Below are 6,986 nucleotides of genomic sequence, written 5' to 3'. Positions count from 1 at the left end.
TATATCATCGAAAGAGAACGATAGAAAAACAGATTATAGTTATTTTAAATACATGTATGCTGCAGATAATTACGGTTTCTGTAACTAAATAATTGACAATCTTTGCGTAACACTTACGTTTATAAAATATATTTTTGACATATCGTCTTCAGTTTGAATTCTTTTTATTTCACAATGGGTATCAAAATAACTGTGTTTTTGTCTAGAATCAAATTTTTTTATTTTGTATATGCTTGCGTTTTAATTTTAATTTTTGTAAATAATATTTGATCATCAAAACCTGTCACTGTACGTTGTGTATAGTTTCCTGTTAGCTGACCGGGGACTGCTGTGGAACCTAATTAAGGTCTATTGTCTAACCAGTCGATCGATATACTGCACATCGTTAATTTTACCCTGCTTCCCAATGTGTATAAATCTGGTCAAATGTAAAGTTTAATCTGATCGACTGTTCTTCTGAAAATCGATTTTGAAATAACAATCGTTGAAGATCAACTATATTTTGTTAAATTCTTACTTCTGCATTATAAAAAGGCATTTAACCACGGATTAATTCACATTTTTCATAATATAATTCAATGATTGGCAATATAAACTATACTTATATATATTTTCTATATCTTAAAAATTTCTCTACCACAAGAAAAATTAAGAGACTTAGAGATAATATATCTTTATTTCCAGAAGAAAATGACTCTTTATTACAATATTTCCTATGAATTCGGCGGCGGAACGTGGCTCTCCAAACATGAAAGAAAATTACAACGTGATTTTTTAAAAATTAATAAATATTATGTGTTTATGGATAAAAATAATTTTAAAAAAAGTTTTAAACCAACTGATATTTGGTAGCGAAAATTTTAAGGCATTTGCTGAAGCTGTTTTATACGCATTGACAAAGATGTTGAAAACAGCGAGACAAAATTATGAATTGAATAAGATTTTGCGTAAATGATATTGAAACAACTTTAAACTCAGCAAGTTAGTTTAAAGACTTGATAAAGGATGCGTTAAGGTAGTTTAATTAAGTTTGGACATTAAGCCACCATTAAACTGCAGCTTAAAGGTGAATTAATGGTAGCTTAATGAAGTTTGGACATTAAGCCACCATTAAACTGCAGCTTAATGGTGGCTTAAAGGAATTAACTTCTAGAAGCCACCATTAAGCTACCATTAAGCCACCATTAAGCGATTCTTTAAGACGGTCTTTCGTCCTGTGGATAAAGATCCCTCACTGCTCATTGGCCCTGAGTGCCGAGTAAAGGTCTAAATTGAAGCCCTTCACTGGTATATGCTGAAGTCTCTTTATGAGTGAAAAATTCTCGAACGGGACATAAAATAACATACAATCAATCAATCCTATGTTTTTTAATAAAAAAAAAACCTCTGATCTTTCATTGTGGCCCCATCCTACCCACCCTAAATTTGAACAAATTTGAATCTACACTTCCCGAGGATGCTTCTATTATAATAAGACTAATCATGGCTTTGCTGTTCTTAAGCAGCAGATTTTTTCAAGATGATTCCAACATTTTCTTATGCAAAACTTTGATCCTCTGCGTACCCCCTTGATTTGAACAAACTTGATTCTACAATACCGAAGGTTGCTTCAGTATAAATATGACTAATAATAGCTTAGTTGTTCTTGAGAAGAAACTTTTAAAGATATTTCCTATGTAAAAGCAATTTACAGTAGAAAAGGGTTTACCAAGAGAAAGTTTAAAAAAATGTAATTAACTAAGTAATAATTAATCAACAAAGATTGCAATCAAGTCTATGGGTACAAACAATTTAAAAAAAAAATCCAAATAATAAGAATATCAATAAATTAATACTATTTTGGAAAGATGCATTAAAACATTAAAAATAGAATGACAATTGAATACGATTTTTTACGATTTTTTTTATTAACTAAAAACAGAGGGAGATAACTCTTACCAAAATTCAAAGTCATAAATTAGAACACATCCCACCTTTACATGCTAATAGTAATAAATGGGAATAATGTCTAAATATACTGAGTATTCAACACCTACACATCTGTTATGTATTCAATTTCATTGAATTTGTTGCTATCAGGGATTAATACCTTAACTTCTTGCTGATTCAACATCCCACTCTTCAGCTAGCTTCTGAATGTCTGGCATTCCCAAAGCTTTGCCTTTTATACCCTTCAGTTTGGCTAGTCCATTCCAAGGGTTGTCAGGTCATTCCATTATTTGAGGTCCTCTGCGCGTTTCACTCAAATGCCCCTTGACCATCGCAGGTGTGTTAAGGAAGCACTAAGATAATCTGACTTGACTAAAGGTATCACACCGGTAATTGACCAATCAAAATGAACTCAATTGTAGTTCCATACATATAAAATTAATTTTTCTTTCTTTTGATAATTTTTTTTATTTTCTTCCATGCTATTTTTACAACTTTGGTACCTGTGCTTAGTAAATTTAATGTACTTTGTAAAGAAATAAAGTTTTTTGACAGGAACTATTTTTTTCAGGGCATAGGAGGCTACTTCCTGGGGTGCACTGGAGCTGTTTATAAACACATTGAAAACACGTGGATTTGAGGGTAGCCCTGTTTGCAGATGGAAAAAATCAGAAAATGCCGTGTAGGTACCCTGTTTTTTGGACTCGGCTAATGAGAGAGGTAATGTTTTATACTTTCTGCTAAATATTTTTTCCTGAATTAATTTACCTGATTTTTAAAGATTTTTTTTCCTATATAGAAACATGGTGAAAACAATTACCTGTGTGATACCTTGTTAATTTCACTATTTCCTGTTTTCTGGAACTTTCTCCCTTTCTATCTTTTCAACATGGCTGCTGTTACTGAGAACACATGGTTTGAGGAACAAAAACGATTTTTATTACAGAATTCTCAAATTTTACATAATACACAATGCCGCATATTCAATCACAACAATACTGCATGTAAATACATACAAACAACAGTTTTAATGCCCGGGGCTGCGAGGAAAACAAGAATATATATACATAGACTTTCATACATTGTCAATACACAAAATTTTAACATTTCACAAAAAATATGCACATTTCACACCTTTGTCATAATACACAATGCATGAAAATAGAGCACCTGTCATATGAACCACAGCGAATAAACAACAATAGACAAAGATGTAAACTTTTACACCCAAAACATTGTTTAGGACATGGTCCGTACCCTTACTGTGTATTTTAAAAACTATACAGGTAAATTACACATTATAACACACTTTTTTTTAACCTAACTTTTTTGATAACTATGATCTACATGTTTCTTAGATTTCTTTGGTAATTTTGGATCTGTGAGAGATTTACAATAATTTTGTTCTTTTCTATCATCATACAACTGAAACCTTTGTTTTCTGTAAAATTTTCTTCTACATTTGTACAAAATTGATCTTTCTCTCTGCCTAAAATAATTCTGTCTATTTTGTTGCTGATTCAGAAGATGTGCTACTTTACTGCCTTTGACAACAGGTGCCCCTACAGCTGTACACAGATCAACAGTAGAATTTCCACATCCCTTATTCAAAGTATGAATAACTCTATGAATTCTTGGTACAAAATTCCTACTGTAAGTTATACACTTAGAATTTGATCTGAGATATGCCCTATTTACAGATTCACTTTTTGAGTTGTAGTGTGAAATTTAATTCTAGATAAACTTTTTCGCCCTAATGTCAAATTAATACAGTCTCTAAGTAATTGTTCATCACTGTCAGACATTTAAAGTCTTTAGGCAACACTGATGAAGTCCAGTGATTTTTTTTAAGACCACGACATGCGAAAGAATGTTTCTGGCACTGCTTACCACACTCACCTCGATAGCACGATACTATGGCATCAGCAGCATAGGACAGGGCATTGGTAAGTTTAAGCATATCCCCACCAAAATACTTGTGGGCTTTTTCATATTCTGATCGACATCTAGTTTTTAGGTCCTGCGCGAATCGTTTTTTAGCTGATTCCCTGTCTGCTTTGGTACGGCCTGGAAACATGCGCTCACTGAAGGGGGCTTTGCTTGTTTCTTTCCTCTGCGACTCGAAGAAATGCCTCAGGTCCTTCAGGTTTTCAATGGGTTTTCCTTGTTTTACGGATGCTCCCTGTGACGCTGCACTGTCTCCATCTGTTGTAAGGTGGGATATTGTAAGAGGGTTTTCATCCTTGTTCAGTTCTTCTATGCATTCAGCTGCCCACTGTTTCTCATTACCAATGTTCATCTGTTGTGTTAGGTTTGCTGTACATCCAATGTGCCCAGGATAGGTAACTTGCACACCTTTTCCTCTCAAATATTCCCCCTTCTTACATAACTTATTTCCACAAAACACTGAAATAATCTTTTTACTACTTGTCACATTCTCACACATAGTATAAGTTACTTGTGTACCTGCTTGGAATGGTGTTTTCCCCAGTGCACTAAATGTAGAGTTATTGTACCTTGCATCCCCCTCTGCACGAATTGGTGAATTATCAGGAAGTCCACATTCAGAGTTATTTTCTTTCAAGGTTTTTCTTATATTGTTCATGCTCTCCCTGTTCACAGAACTAACTTTTTTACCCACTTTATTAGCAGTTTCCTGCATGGAGCTAGCTGAAGCTGGGTGAACATTTGCTGTCAGCAGCATTCCTCTCATCCCCTCGGTGGTCAAGCTGGTACCCATACGTCCCAAGGACATGGCTACATTGAGCCGAGCAGCCTTCCTTCCTGGTCGGGTAGATTGTACTTCCTCATATAACTTTTCCTGATGACTCTGGTACCCACAGCTGGAGCAGTGCAGAGATGTAATCCACACAAGTCCTTGTTTCTGCTCTCGAGAGTAGTCCCAGTCCAGAGAACCCTTGCAGGTAGGTTGTTTTTCTTTGTGGTCTTTAAAAGCGAAATTCCACAGCTGAGATGTTTTCTTATTGTGTAAAAGTCTGTAAGTTTCACATTCTGGACTTCCTGGTACTTCATCAGTATAATTGTCAATAGCTTGCACATCACTTCCTCTTGGCCTTAAAATCATCATACCACTGTCCTTTCCCTGTGCATCACAAATTTGCATGGTCTGGTCATTGTTAGTGAATGTCACCATCTGTGCAAACTTGTCATTGTTAAGTCTAATTGGTCGAGGATTTTCCACTGTTTTAATCCCATTGTTTTGACACTTGGATCCTTTGTTGTGTGGTGTACTTCCTTTTTTGAACTGAAATTTGGACAGATATTTTAGTTTTCTTTTCCCCATATTATCTTATAATGAACAGCTACTCAGTAAATTGCAGTATGATTTTGTGAATATTTAACACTTCAATGTACTCACTTTAGGCCTTATTTTTATTTATTTGTTTTAACCAGTTTTTGATCTTTTTAAAAGACCCCCCTTTCTTTGAAGACAGGAGAAATGAACACAACCCCAGCCTGATAAAGAGACAATTATCTTAATCACCAAACACAAAGGAGTCCCATGCCTGGTTAATCTCTGCAGTATAATTAATGAGTTAAATTTTGATACCAAATTGACCAGATGCAGATTCCATTATAATATTAAAAATTGAATTTTTTCATAAAAGTTAAGATTTCTTTGCCTTAAATTTTTCATTAATTAGCAATTCAAAATTTTTACCAAATTAATCAAAATTAAACAAATGATAAAAAAAGAACAATTAGATATTCACCTATCCAATAATGCCAATCTTGTATAGATATCATGTTTTAGAGCAAAGTTATGTCAATTTGAAACTCATCACTTGTAACTCATATTTCACCATGAAATTGGTCCGCAATCATGATAATCCCAGGGGATATTAAATCCCCCATTTCTCCGGCTCTCTCGGACCTATAACTGTCTGCTTGGGATATATTGTTAACTACTAATTAGGGCACCTGCTGTGCTAATTAGAGAGTAATTGAAGATAATAAAGTTGTCTTCAAGGTATCACACCGGTAATTGACCAATCAAAATGAACTTAGTCAATTGTAGTTCCATACATATAAAATTAATTTTTCTTTCTTTTGATAATTTTTTTATTTTCTTCCATGCTATTTTTACAACTTTGGTACCTGTGCTTAGTAAATTTAATGTACTTTGTAAATAAATAAAGTTTTTTGACAGGAGCTATTTTTTTCAGGGCATAGGAGGCTACTTCCTGGGGTGCACTGGAGCTGTTTATAAACACATTGAAAACACGTGGATTTGAGGGTAGCCCTGTTTGCAGATGGAAAAAATCAGAAAATGCCGTGTAGGTACCCTGTTTTTTGGACTCGGCTAATGAGAGAGGTAATGTTTTATACTTTCTGCTAAATATTTTTTCCTGAATTAATTTACCTGATTTTTAAAGAATTTTTTTCCTATATAGAAACATATAGTGAAAACAATTACCGGTGTGATACCTTGAATCAGTGATACAAAATGAGGTCGTAGTAGGCGAGATGACGACAATTTTAGAACACAAGTTTTCTAAATATTGTTATTTAGATCTAATTTAACTCCTGAAAATGAATAAAAACTTGCAAATATTGACAAAAATAAAATGTTTTTATTTTGTTATGCTATATCTGTCACTTGAATTAAAAACTCCGAGCGATGACATCATATCTGTTCAACAAATGACTTGAGAATTGATCATGTTGTGTAACGAGAATTTGGCTAAGACGGCATGTAAAAAGATACGTAAAAGGGGGTTTAGAAGCAAATACCGTGAATGTTGTGTGTGATTCATGTGAAGTTAAAGTTTGTTAAACAGGTATGCTAATTCATTTTCATCGACGACATCTTCTATTGAAGACAGCCAGCTATTAACATATCCCGGTCGGCCTTTCCTCTGTCATTCGTGAAAACAATAATGCAAAAGAACAACACTATGCTGGATACTTCAAAACATAATATTTGTATATATCGAAAGCTTGCGTTCTATAATAATTGGAAAGTGCTGCTAGAATCGTGAGGTAAACTTGGTTTGAAGAAATTCCTCGGTTATTTGTATATAATGCAAAACATT

The sequence above is a fragment of the Saccostrea echinata genome, unplaced genomic scaffold (genome assembly GCF_033153115.1).
Source record: "Saccostrea echinata isolate AGI-Se365-2 ecotype Australia unplaced genomic scaffold, CSIRO_AGI_Sech_v1 ptg000056l, whole genome shotgun sequence".
In the NCBI taxonomy this organism is placed as follows: Eukaryota; Metazoa; Mollusca; class Bivalvia; order Ostreida; family Ostreidae; genus Saccostrea; species Saccostrea echinata.
Note: the sequence above shows the minus strand (reverse complement) of the source record.